At 36.6% G+C, this 17,197-nt stretch overlaps 1 pseudogene; it reads left to right on the top strand.

Moving 5' to 3' along the window:
* Positions 1–937: 937 nt before the first annotated feature.
* LOC128549802 (translation initiation factor eIF-2B subunit delta-like) overlaps positions 938–17,197 on the top strand; it is a 43,717-nt pseudogene continuing 27,457 nt past the window's right edge.

The raw sequence follows: 17,197 nt of genomic DNA, 5'->3' as shown, positions 1-17,197 counted from the left end.
ACATGTATTTTGGGCAAATTATTCTCCCTTTTGGACTTAGAAAAAAGATATTGAATTGAAACTTCACCTGTGTCTTTGGGGTTATAAAACTTCTTGATAGAAGCAAATCCCATAACTCTGACCTTCATTTTGGCCGAATTATGCCCCCTTTTGAACTTGGAAAATCCTGGTTAAACTCTGATACACATTTTGGTCAAATTATGTCCCCTTTTGAACTTAAAACTCTTTTGATATTTAAACTTTTTGGGTAATATTTTCCTGCTTTTGGGACAATATTTCGAGCTTGGCTGTCTTATGGACAGCTCTTGTTTTATGACAGATTTCAGTAGTTACCTTGAATAATCTTTACCAGAACCTACTCACTTAGATTTTCGTTTTTGAAGCTTTAACAAAGAAATTTGATAAAGCAAGCAACTAAAATTGGGTGAGCAATATAGAGGATATTACATAAGTGTCTTTTCATATTGCACATCTAAAATCATTATTCCTTGAGTTTCAATGGACTGCGATCCTGCAATATTTTTACATATTGACATATAACGGTTTTATATCAGATGTGGAACAATTTCTTAACGCTGTAATGGAAAGAATTACATGGCGTCCATGGCATCCTCATGCACATTGCGACAACAAGTTTACGCTGTTTTTGCAGAAAATATTAATGCATGTCAGTTTGATTTGTTTATGAGCCTTTGTGACCCCTCAATGTCCATCGTCAGTTGTCCGTTCGTCAACATTTTCTATTATATAGAGATGCTATAAATAACATTTTGTATCTTATCAAAAAAGAAATAAATAAAAGATCGAAATCGGTCAGTCAAAACTGTCATAAAATGTGTCCCGTTTATCTTCTTTTTTTTACTTTTAATCTTGAGATTTTTTTAATTGTGTCTTGTTCGATTAAACCAAGAACTGTTCTTGTCCGGAATTTGGGACGGGATTTAGTTATGCCTCAAGTCAACTAATCAAGCTCGCCAAATACGCTGTGGTTATTTTTCAGATAAACTTGCATCATTCAAGTAAACAGATGAATTACAAGCAATAGGCTACTATTGAACATAGTATAACCAAGGAGTATGTTTTATTTCCTTTTAAGTTTGCATCTTATTAATTGTCAACGGGTTTTACCGTTCCCTTAGTTCGGTACTCGCTGCTCCGTCTGGTGCCAATTTTTTTTTGGAAAGTGTCTAGGGGTACGGATCCGTACCTCTAGACAAGCCTGTTAGAGGTTTTCTGTGGGTATGGACTTCCATTTTTCTAGAGATTAAGGGTCATTTGCATTTCGAATTTTGTTAAAATGAAATAACAAATAACATTTCATTAGAATTCTTAAACTTGGATCTATAAAAATGCAGATTGGTCAAAATTTCAGCAGTTCATAAAGTCAAAATCCCCTTCCCTGTTTAAAGGGTATAACACACGGTCTGTTGAAGACCTATGGTCAGAATTAAAAGAGGTTTTATCTGAAGGTACAAACTTATTCATTCCAACCAAGAGAATAGGCTCAAGACCCCAACTACCATGGATTAGGTACCCTAAGCTTTAAACGTCAGATTAGGAAAGGAAATAAGAACTTGTTGCCTATTACAGCCCATGAAGCAGCCACAGTTGACATGTTTAAGACCATTGCTGAGCATGGCTTCAGATCTAAGCATAGCTGTGAATCACAACTGATCAGCTTTACACAAGAAGTTTACGACAACCTTGAGCAAGGTCAACAAACAGATGTAATAGTAATGGATTTTAGTAAAGCATTCGACAAGGTTGATCACAATAAATTGATATTTAAACTTAATGAGCTGGGTGTCCACCCTCTGGTATCACAGTGGATAAAGTCATTTCTGAAGGGTCGAACCCAAAGAGTAGTTGTAGACGGCTGCACTTCTGACACCCTGCCTGTCCTGTCCGGTGTCCCTCAGGGATCCGTCCTAGGGCCCTGTCTCTTTCTGGCTTACATTAATGACCTAGCAGATTCTATTAGAAGTAAGGCAAGACTGTTTGCAGATGATACCATAGTATACCTTACAGTCAAGTCCTCATCTGATGCCCAAACACTACAAAAAGATTTGTACGCCCTTGAAAAGTGGGAACAGGACTGGTCAATGGAATTCAATCCAGACAAGTGTGAGGTGCTGAGAATTACTCGCAAACGAAACCCTGTCATGTTTCCTTACACCCTGCATCAGGGGTTCCACTAGACCCGAAAACCAAAGAGTCCCAGGACCCTTGGGCCCAAATTTTGAAGGGTCCTTTTCCAAAATACAGGAGTCCTGTCCCGCCACGTCAATACACGTCAATATAATTTACTATATTTTTTTATTCAGTAATACGTAGATCTTTACCATAAGAATACAATAACCCCAAGATCATGTTACAGCATAATAAAAATGTCAGTCTCAGGTCATATAGTCTCATATTGCAAACTAATATTTATCAAAATTCATGTTATTTTAATTAGGTTTTTCTTCAATATTTCATTTCATTTTTAATAACAGAACAGTGCTATAACACTCTAGAAAAATGTATCCAAAATGTACTATCCGAATACTGTTACACTTTCAGAATGTCATCGGAAAGTAGTTTTTGCTCAGTTTATTTGGCAAACTAAGCTAAATCAGCGATAGTTTTCCCCAAATAATGATGCTACTTATCATAAAAAACTGCATTGAAAGTCGAGTTTTTTTTTTAGGAATTTTGGAAATATGCTTGATCTTGACATCGGGTGTAATTAGACCCGTGGACGGACATTCTAAACTTATTTTTGCTTTCGAAATTCATCAAAATTTGAGAAGTTTCTTGTTGAAATTACGAGATGATCACTTAACAATGGTCTAATTTAAAGTTGGCATGAAAAAATCTTGCAGGGCACTTTTCACGTGCTCGGTAATCAGCTGCTTACGATAATTTAATAATTGGCGCCTTTTTTGACAGTACACAGGATTCGCTTTATCAATTAACTTCAACACTTCATTGATTTCTTGTTACCTATGTGCACTCGCCGTGATGTAACTTGCTGATAAAAAATCAGCGAGGCATGTCTACAGGAGAAAGGGCGGGATTTAGCAGAGATCAAAGGCAGGAGAGCATGACCGCGAGTGTTTATTTTGAATACACGTGTCTATCGTGGAAATAGTTTTACTGAAGGAAATTAATGATAAGAGAAAGGATTATCAAAGGAAAATGCCCCCGGGTCCCGAAGGACGCACAGGCAAGTATTCTGCCGGGTCCTTTGAGCGTCTTTTGAAAATCTCCCGGGTCCGGACCCGGGTTCCCGGGTCAAATGGAACCCCTGCTGCATGACAAGGAACTGAAATCTACCGATACCGCTAAATACTTACGTGTTACACTAACTAAAGACTTAAACTGGTCTGAACATATTAATACTATTTCCTCTAAAGCAAACAACTCTCTTAAATTCATCAAAAGAAATGTTCAGACAACAAACAAAAAGGTCAAAGAGAAAGCCTATAACACCTATGTCCGTCCACAACTTGAGTATTGCTCATCCATCTGGCACCCCTGGCAAAAGTCCCTCTCATACAAAGTCGAAAAAGTGCAAAGATCAGCTGCACGGTTTATCTTTAACGACTATAACTATACAAGCAGTGTAACCCAGATGATTAACACCCTAAACTGGCAAACTTTAGAACAACGGCGCATACAATCTTCTCTCATCTATTTTTACAAAATCCGAACAAATCATGTATGCGTCGACCATAACCATCTAACTCCGACCAGAAACCTGAACTACCTAATTCCACAGTCCCGTACTCAATACCACATGAATTCCTTCTTCCCCCGTACAATCAGACTATGGAATGGCCTTCCCCAATATGTACAGTCCAGCCCCAGCCTCAACATATTTGCTGAGCGGCTGGTCACTGTACATCTGCAGTAACTTCCTTCACTATGTTTTTTAACTTAGCACCTGTAGTAATTTTTATTCTTTGCACCTAATGAGTTTTCTCATTTTTAACACTGCCCAGACAAGCGCCTTCCAGTCATAATCGTTAATGATTGTTGGAAGTATCATGTAGATGTAGATGTAGATTGTCACTGTGATACAAGATACAAATTTTATTTAAAGTCGGTGTTAATATACAGACAACATTAGCTATGTATAGCTATTGACCGAGTGTTAAAAAGTTGTGCAAAGGGAAATGTAAAAGGAGTAAACATAGGAATTAAAGAGCAAAATTGTAAAATTACGATACTTGGATTTAAATAATATGAATTAAGGCACTGCCTAGCATGGGGATTTATCTTTTATATATATCTACTTACGAAAAAATAATCAACACTCAACAGAAAGTGAAACTTTGCTCTAAACAGTGAAGTTTACATTTAATGCCATCATACCTTTTACAGCGAATATCATACTTTGCAAAATTTATGGGAAGCCGTGACGGTGACGTCATTCACCGCCTTCTCGCACTGGCTTTAGGATTTTTTGTTTGTTTGTTTGCAATCCACGTAGAAACTTGACAGCCTTTATACTTCCTTACTGTTTTAAAAGTGTTTTTCAGTTGCATGTACAGTTTTCATTACGAAAAAGAATCATGTTGGTGCGGTTTACGAATTTCTGTGACTGATTCGGGGTGCTTGGATGTTCTTGCAGACAACCAGTCTGCGTTTTGTACATAAACCGGAACCGGAAAACATCGGAAAAATTGCCTCAGTATATGTAGACAACAAAGACGAATAACTATATATGGACGTTACCGTCTCTGGGATTTTCATCCCCTATAAACTTGGATGTGATAAAAATTTGGATTATCTGAAAAATTAAGTGTGGCAGGGTTCGAATTTAGCCAGATTTTCTACTTGCATTTTTTCGCAAGTGGTATATTTTTTAACTTGCTAAATGAAGAAACAACTTGCATTTTCCGCGACTTGTCACTTTATTACAACATTAACACCCACATCCACGTGACGAGTCAAGCCAATCGTATTTGTGCTATGTAAATAGTAACTTATTATAGGTTACCAAAAAACCCACCGGATGCGGTAAACGTCATCAAAATTAGCGCAGCTACTTGTCAGCAGTTGAAAAGACATGTGCACGGGACATGTATTGAGTGTAAACTTCTGTTTACGAAGAAAGATGAAAGAGTGCTCCGAAATTCGTTCTGCAAATGACAATGCGCTGCAATGACCGCGAGTTGTTAAAGAAAGAACAGTGTAAGATCGAGACGACTGTAGAAATGCACATTATTCAGCCAAAAATTTTCACTCGCAAAAAAATGCTGGTGTCTGAAATCTCACCTCGCAGTTTGAAATTTGCACTCGCATTTCACGAGTATGCGAGCTTAAATTCGAACCCTGTGTGGAAGTGTAAAAGTTGTTACTTCTCAATGTGTTGTTGAATGGTTAAAAATTAAATAAAGAAATGTGTTCTTAAAATTGCTGTGCCTGTTGTTGTCTCAGCCATAGTTAATTAAACAACAGCTACTCATTCTACTATACAAATATTTTATCCTAAATTTGTATAAGAAATGCCTCACTCCCAACTAAATCAAATACTAAGAAACTGTACTCGCTCATTAAACACTCGAGACAGGAATCTTCCTCTATCCCTCCCCTTAAGTATGAAAATAAACTCCATCTGGATGATCAAGCTAAGGCAACAGTACTGAACAAACAGTTTCAGTCTGTTTTTAGCCCCAAATCACCACTAATTCTCGCCTCGCTCAGTAAAATGAAACTAACCCCAGATCAGTCTTCATCGTAACTGGGTTGCCTGAAGTCCGGGACAAGTAGATCCTGTTTCGAGCAAGCCAAAGTTTTCAGGTGGTTGCCCGAACGGACAAGTGCATTTTTCCAAAATTTAAGTCCCTTAATTTTTACAATAATTACAAGAAAAATTTCAGGAATCTGAAATGAACGTCCTAAATACTAGTTTTCGTATATTTATGTTTGAATTGATGGCTTCGGATTTGCAATATATAAAAATAATTGCATTAAAATTTTTGGAAAATGCCCCCAGTGTTTGAGACACCATGTAATGGAATTGACCAATGACACCAAAACTGGGAGTGATGATGATTTAAATAGTTATGGGGAAAATCATTATCTTGTAACTTAAATCAGCAAATAACTTTAGTCTTGCAGAAAAGAACATTTCAGTAGTAATAAAACATTTTTTCCCGATCAAAAATAAAGGAGATAAAGGTACTACTTACTTTCGATTTTCATAAATCCCACTTCTACAATTTTATTTAAAAAAAAAACATTGTCCAATATTTGGTTACATAAGTTAACTGGTATCTCATTTTGATGAATAGCTTGAACTAAACACAGGCACGTGGCAGATTAAAACTTCGAAGAGCAACAGTTACTGTCGGCACTTCAAAGAGCAACTGTCGGCAACTTTCTCTTTATTGATTTTTGGCATTACTCTTTGATGTGGGATGAAAGTTAACCTGCTTGACATTGCGAGATGACTGATGTAATTTAACCTAATTCTGCTGAAGGTATTTTCGAGCGTATAAAAATGTACCTTAGATATATATTTTTATGCCCCCGAAGGGAGGCATATAGTTTTTGAACCGTCTGTCAGTCTGTCGGTCTGTCTGCAATTTTCGTGTCCGGTCCATATCTTTGTCATCGATGGATGGATTTTCAAATAACTTGGCATGAATGTGTACCACAGTAAGACGACGTGTCGCGCGCAAGACCCAGGTCCGTAGCTCAAAGGTCAAGGTCACACTTAGACATTAAAGGATAGTGCATTGATGGGCGTGTCCAGTCCATATCTTTGTCATCGATGGATGGATTTTCAAATAACTTGGCATGAATGTGTACCACAGTAAGACGTCGTGTCGCGCGCAAGACCCAGGTCCATAGCTCAAAGGTCAAGGTCACACTTAGACATTAAAGGATAGTGCATTGATGGGCGTGTCCGGTCCATATCTTTGTCATCGATGGACAGATTTTCAAATAACTTGGCATGAATGTGTACCACAGTAAGACGACGTGTCACGCGCAAGACCCAGGTCCGTAGCTCAAAGGTCAAGGTCACACTTAGACTTTAAAGGTCATTTTTCATGATAGTGCATTGATGGGCGTGTCCAGTCCATATCTTTGTCATTCATGCATGGATTTTAAAATAACTACGCATGAATGTGTGACACAGTAAGACCACGTGTCTCGCGCAAGACCCAGCTCCGTAGGTCAAAGGTCCTAAACTCTAACATCGGCCACAACTACTCATTCAAAGTGCCATCGGGGGCATATGTCATCCTATGGAGACAGCTCTTGTTTGTACAATTTTATAATGTTGCTGAGGAACTGTATTAGTTTGTTTTCTTTTTTATAAATGGGAAAATGAAGGGCTTGTAACAAAGACACCTAATCTGCACTGAAGCCCAGGGGTGTGGAATTCCCATTTTTTGCACTTGTCCACGGACAAGTCATACTGAAAAATCTACTTGTCCGAAACTAAAGTCCACTTGTCCCAATTTTCAACATAAGAAACATCTTACAGTTACTTACACAAGATACATGTAAAATTTCTTACTGGACCCGAACATATAATTTCAATGTTCAGACCGATAGATTTTGAAAAACGTGTGCAACCAAAATGATAATCCTTGATGGAGAGACATTTCGAGGAAACACTTTTTCCATTGCAATGGAGTGACTAAATACTAAATACGATCTCAACTATCTTCCCAACTTTTTTCATTCCTAACATTATACTAAGAAAATTACAAATTTACACCATGTAACGTTTATATTCATTACAAGGGGCCTCCGTGGCCGAGTGGTTAGAGTCGTTGACTTCAAACCATTTGCCCCTCATCGATGTGGGTTTGAAACCTCAGTTGGGCGTAAAATTCTTCACGTGAGGAAGCCATCCAGCTGGCTTACGGAAGGTCGGTGGTTCTACCCAGGTGCCCGCTCGTGATGAAATAGTGCACGGAGGGGCACCTGGGGTCTTCCTCCACCATTAAAGCTGGAAAGTCGCCATATGACCTAAAATTGTGTCGGTGCGACGTTAAACCCAACAAAATAAATAAATAAATATATTCATTACAATTCCCTCGGCTACACACAATTGTCCTGAGAATAAAAACTAACGAAAATTCGCATTCTAAAATTGACCGTGCACGATGTAACGCTCAAGGGCGGGAAAATAGCACGCACCCAAACTTTCTAGTCTGTGTAAATGCAAGGTATGGAATGTAAATACATGTTTCGAAGGCAAAAATAAGCTTCATGCAATAGAACCGGGAACAAAATACTTGAAAATATTCATCAGCATTTTAACATGATGCCATCTGGCTGTACAGTATATTATTCGATATACTCCAACAAGTGTGAGATGACGTCATTCTTTGTGCTGCGATGTTATCAGAGACCAGGGTGCCTTAATACACTTTATACTGATTAAACGACCGTGCAGAGACACACAGTCTTCATGTCATTCAGAAAAAGTGTCCAAATGTTTCAGTGATGTCTAGGATATTTTGTCGTAACTAATTTATTATTTCTTAAATCGTCAACTTTTATTAAATAATTTATAAGCATGATTTGACTTCGAGAACTAATCTAAGTTTGATGTAGCTTACATTCAACATACCCAGCATTTAAATATATCAAATTTAGACTTGGGGTATCATAAATGAAATCCATAAAGTCCACAGGAAGTTTAATCGTTAGATATAAATATATTTTTTATTTGATTAAATGACGAAGGAATAAAAGTCACGCAAATGCGCAGTGGGTGCATATACCAGAATCAACCTCAATTCCTAAGCATTTCCTAAGAAACAATTATTCAGAAAGAATGTTTTTTATTCATGTCCGCACATCATTAAATAAAAGTGTATGATTAGGATACTTTTTATACGATAAAAGTATATACGCCGAGCGAGTGCACATACCGGAAGCGACCTAAACGCTTATGTCTAACAGTTATTTTCCGTTGTAACTGTTATTTAAAATAAATTCAATCATTTTCAATCCAGTTTTATGCATAAGAAACTTAATAATTACAAAGTAAACTTAAATTTATTCTCATTGCATACTTTATAGATTGAAATCTGCAATAATGCGGGTCGAGAGTGTACCGGGATTGTTCTCAATCTCCTATGTTATTATGTTGAAAGAATTCTATATCATCGCAAGAAGGTTGTTCCAGACCGTACTTAATATTAAACCTAAGAAATTAAATAAATTTTGATTGAACCACAGCCAGAAAACAATAAAAAATAGTGCCGATGCACGCAATATACATGTGTCGTACTGTTACGAGTTTTTCGACGTTTCTCGCTAATAATAGGAATAATTCTTACCGATAAATACGAGTACATGTAATTTCTTTCTAATTACTACTCCCATAATAACAATATATGAATGAAACAAAGTTTTTGACCTCAGAATTTCTACTTGTCCGCGAACAAGTGGGATGGAAAAAAGCACTTGTCCGCTGGCCGAAACTCCCGAGTCGGACAAGTTTGACATAGTAATTCCACACCCCTGAAGCCAAAAAGTTATTCTCTTTCTTTTTTAGATTTTATTAAAGTATGGTGCCTCAAACATGAAAGGTTTTACTAGCTGATATAATATTCATATAAATATGAAAACTGACTGTAAAATTTAGTACAAAACTTGGGTATAGGCACTGGTGTTGTGGAATATAACAAGTCTGATCCATTATTGCAGTTTGAACAAATACACTATATACAAAGGCTCTGGCTAAAAAAGTAAGTTTTAGAAGGGTAGTGCAAATCTGAACCCAACAACTGGCATATAACTTGTTCCTGGTATATGTCATACTTTTTAGCTCACCTGATCAATGCTCAGGTGAGTTTTTCTGATCGCTCGATGTCCGGCGTCTGTCTGTCAACATTCAGCTTGTGTATGCGATAGAGGCTGTATTTTTCAACTAATCTTCATGAAATTCGGTCAGAATGATTACCTTGATGAAATCTAGGTCGAGTTCGAAAATGGGACATCTGGGGTCAAAAACTAGGACACTAGGTCAAATCAAAGAAAAACCTTGTGTATGCAATAGAGGCTGTATTTTTCAGTTAATCTTCATGGATTTTGATCCGAATGATTGCATTGATGAAATCTAGGCCGAGTTCGAAAATGGGTCATCTGGGATCAAAAACTAGGTCACTAGGTCAAATCAAAGAAAAACAGTGTGTATGCGATAGAGGCTGTATTTTTCAATTAATCTTCATGAATTCTGGTTAAAATGATAACATTGATGAAATCTAGGCCGAGTTCGAAAGTGGGTCATCTGGGGTCAAAATCTAGGTCACTAGGACAAATCAAAGAAAAACCTTGTGTATGCGATAGAGGCTGTAGTTTTCAATTAATCTTCATGAATTTTGGTCAGAATGATAACCTTAATGAAATCTAGGTCAAGTTTGAATATAGTGCATATTGGGTCAAAAACTAGGTTACTAGGTCAAATCAAAGAAAAACCTTGTGTATGCAATGGAGGTTGTATTTTTCAATTGATCTTCATGAATTTTGGTCAGAATGATTGCCTTGATAAAATCTAAGTCAGGTTATAATATGTGTTATCTGGGGTCAAAAACTAGGTCACTAGGTCAAATCAAAGGAAAAGCTTGTATATGCGATAGAGGCTGTATTTTTCAATTGATTTTCCTGAAATTAAATCAAAATGATAACCTTAATGAAATCTAGGCCGATTTTGAAAATGGGTCATCTTGGATCAAAAAGTAGGTCACTAGGTCAAATCAAAGAAAAACCTTGTGTATGCGATAGAGGCTATATTTTTCAATTCATCTTCATGAAATTTGGTCCGAATGAATGCATTGATGGAATCTTGGTCAGGTTCGAATATGGGTCATCTGGGAACAAAAATTAGGTCACTAGGTCAAATCAAAGAACAAGAGGACCATGATGGTCCTGAATCGCTCACCTCTTCCCACATGACCCAGTTTTGAGTATGACGTCATTTTTTCTATTATTTGACATAGTGACCTAGTTTTTCAGCTCATGTGACCCAGTTTTGAACTTGACCTAGATATTATCAAGATAAAAATTCTGACCAATTTTCATGAAGATCCATTGAAAAATATGGTTTCTAGAGAGGTCACAACGTTTTTCTATTATTTGACCTATTGACCTAGTTTTCGGAGGTACGTGACCCTGTTTTGACCTTTATCTAGATATCATCAAGGTGAACATTCTCACTAATTTTCATGAAGATCTCATGAAAAATGGCCTCTAGAGAGGTCACAAGATTTTTCTATTTTTTACCTACTGGCCTAGTTTTTGACCGCACGTGACCCAGTTTCGAAACTGACCTAGATATCATCAAGGTGAACATTCAGATCAATTTTCATGAAGATCCATTGAAAAATATGGCCTCTAGAGAGGTCAAAAGATTTAATAATTTTAGATCTACTGACCTAGTTTTTGACCGCATGTAACCCAGTTTCAAACTTGACCTAGATATCATCAAGATGAACATTCAGACCAACTTTCATACAGATCCCATGAAAAGTATGGCCTCTAGAGAGGTCACAAGGTTTTTCTATTATTTGACCTACTGACCTAGTTTTTTAAGGCACGTGACCAGTTTCAAACTTGATCTAGATATCATCAAGGTGAACATCCTGACCAATTTTTATGGAGATCCATTCACAAGTATGGCCTCTAGAGGGGTCACAAGGTTTTTCTATTTTTAGACCTACTGACTAGTTTTTGACCGCACATGACCCTGTTTCGAACTTGACCTAGATATCATCAAGATGAACATTCAGACCAATTTTCATACAGATCCCATGAAAAATATGGCCTTTAGAGAGGTCACAAAGTTTTTCCATTATCTGACCTACTGACCTAGTTTTGACGGCACATGACCCACTTTCGAACTTGACCTAGAAATCATCAAGATGAACATTCAGACCAACTTTCATACAGATCCCATGAAAAATATGGCCTCTAGAGAGGTCACAAGGTTTTTCTATTATTTGACCTACTGACCTAGTTTTTGAAGGCACGTGACCCACTTTCGAACTTGACCTAGATATCATCAAGGTGAACATTCTGACCAACTTTCATGAAGATCTCATGAAATATATGGCCTCTAGAGAGGTCACAAAGTTTTTCTATTTTTAGACTACTGACCTAGTTTTTGACGGACGTGACCCAGTTTTCAAACTTGACCTAGATATCATCAAGAGGAACATTCAGACCAACTTTCATACAGATCCCATAAAAAATATGGCCTCTAGAGAGGTCACAAGGTTTTTCTATTATTTGACCTACTGACCTAGTTTTTGATGGAACGTGACCCACTTTCAAACTTGACCTAGATATCATCAAGGTGAATGTTCTGACCAATTTTCATGAAGATCCCATGAAAAATATGGCCTCTAGAGAGGTCACAAGGTTTTTCTATTTTTAGACCTACTGACCTAGTTTTTGACGGCACGTGACCCAGTTTCGAACTTGACCTAGATATCATCAAGGTGAATGTTCTGACCAATTTTCATGAAGATCTTGTGAAATATATGGCCTCTAGAGAGGTCACAAGGTTCTTCTATTTTTAGATCTACTGACCTAGTTTTTTAGGGCACGTGACCCAGTTTCAAACTTGACCTAGATATCATCAAGGTGAACATTCTGACCAATTTTGATGAAGATCTTGTGAAATATATGGCCTCTAGAGAGGTCACAAGGTTTTTCTATTTTTAGACCTACTGACCTAGTTCTTGACGGCACGTGACCCAGTTTCGAACTTGACCTAGATATCATCAAGATGAACATTCTAACCAACTTTCTTAAAGATCCCATGAAAAATGTGACCTCTAGAGTGGTCACAAGCAAAAGTTTACGGACGGACGCACGCACGGACGGACGGACGGACGACGGACGACGGACACCGCGCGATCACAAAAGCTCACCTTGTCACTTTGTGACAGGTGAGCTAAAAACTTTGTGTATGCGATAGAGTCTATATTTTTCAGTTGATCTTCCTGAAATTAAGTCAGAATGGTTGCCTTGATGAAATCTACGTCAAGTTTGAATATGGTTCATCTTGGATCAAAAAGTAGGTCACTAGGTCAAATCAAAGAAAAACCTTGTGTATGCGATAGAGGCTGTATTTTTCAATTGGTCTTCATGAAATTTGGTCAGAATGATAGCCTTGATAAAATCTAGGTGAAGTTTGAATATGGGTCATCTGGGGTCAAAAACTAGGTCACTAGGTCAAATCAAAGAAAATACTTACTTATACTCAAGATTTTTGCTCCAACTTTAATGATAATTGATCGGGATATTTTTTTCCATGAAATCACTAGGTCAAACATGTTTACACTGTTTAATATGTTGTGTTATGGTGTGTTTCTCAGGTGAGCGACCTAGGGCCATCTTGGCCCTCTTGTTTTCTACAGTCTTCTCCCATAATTTTTGTCTGCTAGGCAATTACTTGAATATTGGTTATCCACTTACGTTGGCTTAGCCTGCCCATGGATAGTGCGAGTAGGTTAAAATTGACTACCATTTAAATAACTGACTGTGAATTAAACATAAACCAAAATACATCATATAAACAATATGATTTCGGGCAAGTAAAAATGTTTTTGGGCAAGTGGTTTTCTAAACTTACTTGCCCGAAAGGACAAGTACTGAAAAAAAATTAAGGCGAAGACTGCCCCAGATGGTAATTCAGTCCCTGCTATGCCAGATATTAGGATAGGTACAAATGGTATTGAGAAACTTCTCAGCAACCTGAACCCCCATAAGGCCAGTGGTCCTAACAAAATCAAGCCTATATTACTTAAAACACTCTTTGTAGCAATGTTGGCAAAAAGCTGGTCAATATGAGTATTGACTGGGCCAGCAGTCAATACTAGTTAAAACAGGTCAATACTGGTCAATACCGGTCAATACTGGTCAATTCAATACTTTAGTCACTCTTGGGTGGTCAATACTGGTTTATTCAACACTTTTACATAATGCACATACACAGAACAAGCTGTAACAGTAATGTAAAAATAATAAAGCAATCTGAATAATATAAAATTTTGTTTGTTAAAAAGTATAGTGAATTAGTAGTCAATACTGGTTGATTCAGTTTTGGTCCTTGGCAATGTGTCCTGGTCAGGCTCAGTTCTGGACAATATAGAAGAGACCGTGTTTATATACAATTCTGTTGTATATTCTATTTCTAGAACTGATAAGACAGAGACCGGATGGGCAGTCGCCAAGCCTCAATGTTTTTTTGTAAACATTGATGTTTTTCTAACAGCTTAAACTTTTTTAAAACACAAATGATATCAATAATTTTTTGATCAGTGGAAAGGATATAAAACAAGCAGTTTATTGATTACTTTTACTTTTTATTTCGAAATAAATTCGATTAATTATGAATGCTTAACTTACAGTGTTTTTTCTAAAAGTTTGGAGCATCGCTATGCCGCTATTGAAATCATATGTCATTTAAAGGTCCAATACTAAGGAAAGTGAACATTTTAATTTCTTTTAAGAAGCACAGAAACTATTTCATTTTAATGGAAAATGAAAGTTGGTATGTAGAAATTCGAAATAAATCGCAGTATATGTACAATTATTTTTCTATGAAGTATGAAGAAAGTTAAAAAGACCTTGGGGGTCATTCTGTCGATTCATTGAAATTTCAACATAATACACATACATTTCTTTGAGTTCCAAAGACCTTCTGTAAATTTTGACCTGCCAATCTTCATTATTTAGTGTCTTGCAGAAGTCTATGCACTGGCTATGAAAAAAATTGCCAACTCACTTTCTCTTAGTAATGGACCTTTAAAACGGTTATTCATTTTCAAAAAAATATTTGAATATGAAAATCGTAAGCATTTCAAAACATTTTGAATTTTTAAAAAGTTACTAGAAATTAAAAACTCCGATCCCATACACAAACGATGTAAAAATATTTGTTTTGCCCACCACCAGATAAACAGGTGTTGATGCGTGACGTCGGGGTGATCTCTCCTATACTTAGACTGGTCAGTGGTCAATACTAGTTTATTAAATGCTTTTATCACCTTAAAGTGTAGCCTTTATTTTGAATTAATTAAAAAAAATATATATATAAATTACACTCCTTGAAATGGACAGTATTGGTCAATTCAAATTTTGGTCCTACACAGTATCCCTGATCAACACATATAGTGGTCAATACTGGTCATTTGAATACTTTAATTGCATAACTAATTTTTTAGCTCATCTGATTTTTTGAAAAAAAATGATGAGTTATTGTCATCACTTGAGCGGTTGTCGGCGTCGGCGTCGCCGTCTGCGTCGGCGTTGTCTGGTTAAGTTTTATGTTTAGGTCAGTTTTTCTCCTAAACTATCAAAGCTATTGCTTTGAAACTTGGAATACTTGTTCACCATCATAAGCTGACCCTGTATAGCAAGAAACATAACTCCATCTTGCTTTTTGCAAGATTTATGGCCCCTTTTGTACTTAGAAAATATCAGATTTCTTGGTTAAGTTTTATGTTTAGGTCAACTTTTCTCCCAAACTGTCAAAGCTATTGCTTTGAAACTTGGAATACTTGTTCACCATCATAAGCTGACCCTGTACAGCAAGAAACATAACTCCATCTTGCTTTTTGCAAGATTTATTGCCCCTTTTGGACTTAGAAAATCAGTTTTCTTGGTTAAGTTTTATGTTTAGGTCAGCTTTTATCCTAAACTATCAAAGCTATTGCTTTAAAACTTGCAACACTTGTTCACCATCATAAGTTGACCCTGTACAGCAAGAAACATAACTCCATCCTGCTTTTTGCAAGATTTATGGCCCCTTTTGGACTTAGAAAATATCAGATTTCTTGGTTAAGTTTTATGTTTAGGTCAACTTTTTCTCTTAAACTATCAAAGCTATTGCTTTGAAACTTGCAAACTTGTTCACCATCATAAGCTGACCCTGTACAGCAAGCAGCGTAACTCCATCCTGATTTTTGCAATGATTATTGCCCCTTTTGGACTTAGAAAATCATTTTCTTGGTTGAGTATTATGTTTAAGTCAACTTTTCTCATAAACTATCAAAGCTATTGCTTTAAAACTTGCAACAGTTTTTCACCATCATAAGTGGACACTGTACATCAAGAAACATAACTCTATCCTGCTTTTTGCAAGAATGATGGCCCTTTTTAGACTTAGAAAATCATGGGTAGGACAATATTTCTATTACACAAAAAAAATCAGATGAGCGTCAGCACCCGCAAGGCGGTGCTCTTGTTTTTAGATAAAGTTACTATGTTCAAGCACCTCATTAATACAGTGGGATTATTGATCATGACAGCTAATTACTGACCAGATAGACAGGCCTGCAACATATAATTTCTTGCATATTGTAAGACATGGTGTCAATTAGGCTATGTGACACTTGCTATCAAAACACAGTTAAACCACTTCAATGAAAGGGTCCAGTTGTAGGCAGCAAGTTTTCATTGAATTAAATAGGAGTGATCGTGTTTGTAAACAAATCCATTGTATTTTCTATTTTTAGAACTGATAAGACAAAGACCGGGTGGGCCGACGCCGAGCGTCCATGTTTTTTGTAAACAGTGATGTTTTTCTAACGGCTTAAACTTTCTTAAAACACAAATAATATCAATAATTTTTTGATCAATGGAAAGTGTATAAAACAAGCAATTTATTGATTACTTTTGATTATAAATTCGAAATTAAATGGATTAATTATGAACGCTTAACTTACAGTGTTTTTTCAAAATGTTTGGAGGATCGCTACGCCGCTATTAAAATCTTATGTCATTTAAAACGGATATTCATTTTAAAAAGATATTTAAATGGGAAAATATGAAAATCCTAAGCATTCCAAAACTTTTTTAATTTTTAAAATCCATAAATGAGCGAAAAAGTTATTAAAAATTAAAAATTCAGATCCCATACACAAACGGTGTAAAAACATTTGTTTTACCCACCACCAGATAAACAGGTATTTATGCGTGACGTAATGGTGATCTCTCCTAAATACCAGTAAAAATAATTAGATTTATCACTGAGTCACCAGTATTGACCACTTAAGGGAGTATTGACCGGGGTTGTTTTAACCGCCCAACATTGCTCTGTAGAACTATCTCCCATCCTTGAGGTCATATTCCAGAAATCCCTGGAGGAAGGTTCACTTCCCATCCCAGTGGAAATCTGCATATGTTGCCTATGTTGCCCCCATTTTTAAAAAAGGTGTTAGGTGAA

Source organism: Mercenaria mercenaria, chromosome 16 (genome assembly GCF_021730395.1).
Source record: "Mercenaria mercenaria strain notata chromosome 16, MADL_Memer_1, whole genome shotgun sequence".
In the NCBI taxonomy this organism is placed as follows: domain Eukaryota; kingdom Metazoa; phylum Mollusca; class Bivalvia; order Venerida; family Veneridae; genus Mercenaria; species Mercenaria mercenaria.
This window is presented reverse-complemented; position numbering and strand designations above follow the sequence as displayed.